Here is a 3,268-nt window from a genome sequence, read left to right on the forward strand (position 1 = left end):
GACTCAAGTGTGGCAGCGATAGTGAGGTTGGCCCAGGATCGAACATTGTTTCGTTCTGCTGTGCATGGGGTCACTATGAGTCGGTTCCGACTCGATGGCACCTGACAACAACAACAACAACATATGCACGTGAAAGTTGGACAGTGAATAAGGAAGACCGTATAAGAATTGAAGCATTTAAATTTGGTGTTAAAGAAGAATATTAAAGTGACCATGGACTGCTAGAAGAACAAACAAATCTGTGTTGGAAGAAGTACAATCAGAATGCTCCTTATAAGCCAAGATGGCCAGACTTCATCTTTCGTACTTTGGACATATTATCAGGAGGGACCAGTCCCCTGAAGAAGGACATCATGCTTGATGAAGTGGAGGAACAGAGAAAGAGAGGAAGACTCCCAACAAAATGGATTAGCATGGTGGCATCAGCAATGAGCACAAAGGTAGCAGCAATTGTGAGGATGGTACAAGACCAGGCAGTATTTCATTCTATTGCACATAGGGTCGCTATGAGCTGGAACCAACTCACCAATACTTAACAACATCAAGTGGTCTAGCGTGACAGAGTACTATTGGCCAACAGTATTATCTAGGTTGTACGAATCAGGCTGCGAAACAAGGTCAGCAGTTCTAAACTACCAGCTGTTCCGCAGGAGAAAGATGAGGCTTTCTGCTCCAGTAAAGATTTACAGCCTTGGAAACCCTGTACAGGGTCGCTACGAGTCAGAACTGACTCCACAGCACATAACCACAAACCACCACCACCCAACACAGGAGCAGATCCCCAGGTCTTGTCTCCTACTGAGTCACTGGGTGGGTTCAAACAGCCACTTGAATTGTAGCTGAGGACTTAACCCTTATGCCGTGAGGGTGTTTAGAATTTGAAAGGTTAGGATGACCACTACACAGAACTTTGCTTTCACTCATCCCATCACAAACCTGAGCCTTTTCTGAGACCCATCAGTATGAATTGTGTGACAGCAAGAAGACTCAGGCTAGGGCTGAAGACAATCGTGAGTACGTGTATGTCAGTGTTTGCAGGCACAACATAATGTAGCTCCAAAAAGTGCATAACCTTAAGTGACAGGTAGCCTTTATAAAGAATCATTAAAAAATGATACGATACAAAGACTGTCCCTTTTTATTTCAAAACTATAACAACTATTTAAACAGTAAATTAAAGATTCATTGTATTCTATTATTTAATAACATTCATAAGGGCCTTTTTATATTGCTTCAATGAAACAACCATTCAGCTATACATTAAAGATTCAATTCTATTTTATTATGTTTAATCCCGTTTGGGGGGTAAATTTCTGATCACCTGGTAGCGTAGTGGTTACGAATCGGGCTGCTAACCTCAAGTTCAGCAGTTCGAAATTACCAGCTGTTCTGTGGGAGAAAGATGAGGCTTTCTGCTCCCGTAAAGATTTGCAGCCTCAGAAACCCTGTACAGGGTCACTATGAGTCGGAACCTACTCCACAATACATCACAACAACAACAAGTACGATTCGGAGTCTGGGTGCCATAGGAAAAGCACTGAACCTCATAGTTGGTTTGAACTACAAGGTTGTCAGTTCAAACTCACCAGCCGCTCTTCAGAAATCCTGTATAGGGTCGCTATGTGTCAGAACCGACCTGACAGCACATAACAACAACAACAGCAACAAGCACCAGTTAACATTTTCATGAAATACTTAATTCTTTTGATAAAGAAGGCAGCTGTGGCTTGTAACCATGATCACATTTCTCAAATGGGGAGGGGGACATTGACCTGAGGCTGACATAAAAATGGGATCTGAGAGTCCTCGGGTCCTGAGGTCATGTCCCTGAGGGCACAGAAATTTCTATTTGAATTATTATGAAATATTTCCAGTGTACATAGAAGTAAAGAGAGTTAAGTTCCCCAGTGCTCATGTGCACACACCCAGATATAAAAAGTCACATGATACGCAGCAAATCTGCTTCTGATTTTATTTCTCCAATGCTTTATAGAGAAAGCTGAAGGCCACATCATACGCCTCTTCTATCCCATACCTCTCCTTGCTCTCCTGGCTATTGTTAGATGTCCTCTAGTCATACCCAATTCTTGGTGACCCCATGCACAATGCAGCAAAATGCAGTCCAGTCCTGCACTATCCCCATGCTTGGTTGCAGATCAGACTGTTTTTACCTAGAGGGTTTTCCTCAGCTGATTTTCAGAAGGAGATGGTCTTGATGTTATCTCACAACTCTTCTGGTCTTCAGTCATTAGTGTCTAATGCATCACATCTGTTCTCGAGATGGTGTCTAAATTCAGGTGGGATATGATCAAGGTCATATTTTGTGGTTATTGTGAACTTCTTTTAATTTTCTTCAGTTTCAGCCTGAACTTGCATATATATCAGCTATTTGACGGTCTGTTCCACAATCTGCCCCTGGCCTTGTTTTGGCTGATGCTATGGAACTTTTCCACTGTCTCTTTTCACAGATGTAGTCAATATGATTTCTGTGTATTCCTTATGATGATGTCCATGTGTTTATGTTGTTTTTTAAAGAAAAGGTATTTGTAACGAATAAGTCATTGGTCTTACAAAACCCTATCATGCGATCTCCAGCATCATTTCTATCATCAAAGCCATATTTTTCAACTATTGATTCTTCCTCTTTGTTTCCAACCTTTGCATTCCAGTCCCCAGTATTTATCAATACATCTTGATTAAATAGTTGATCAATAACAGACTGAATAATTTGGTAAAATTCTCCAATTATCATCATTACTCATGTTAGTTGTTGATGCATGAATTTGAATAATAGTGGTATTAACTGGTCTTCCTTGTAGGTGTATGGATACTATTCTATCACAGACAGCATTATTCTTTGAGACAGGTTTTGAAATGTTCTTTTTGTTGATGAATGCAACACCATCTCTCTTCAAATTGTCACTCCCAGCATATCAAATCACATGATTGTCCGATTCAAAATGGCCAACACCAGTCCATTCCTGCTCACTAATGCCTAGGATAGCAATCATTATGTGTTCCGTTTCATTTGTGACAACTGCCAATCTTCCTAGATTCATACTTCATACGTGTTCCAATTACTAATGGTTATTGTCAATGGTTTCTCCTCATTTTGAGTTGTGTCACATCAGAAAATAAAGGTCCTGAAAGCTTACTCCAGCTGAGTCACCACGGTCAATTCTACTTTGAGGAGGCAGCACTTTCTCAGTCGTATTCTGAATGTTTTCCAGCCTAAAGGGATCATCCTCCAGCACTGTATCTGATGATT

The sequence above is a fragment of the Chrysochloris asiatica genome, unplaced genomic scaffold (assembly GCF_000296735.1).
Source record: "Chrysochloris asiatica unplaced genomic scaffold, ChrAsi1.0 scaffold00025, whole genome shotgun sequence".
NCBI lineage: Eukaryota > Metazoa > Chordata > Mammalia > Afrosoricida > Chrysochloridae > Chrysochloris > Chrysochloris asiatica.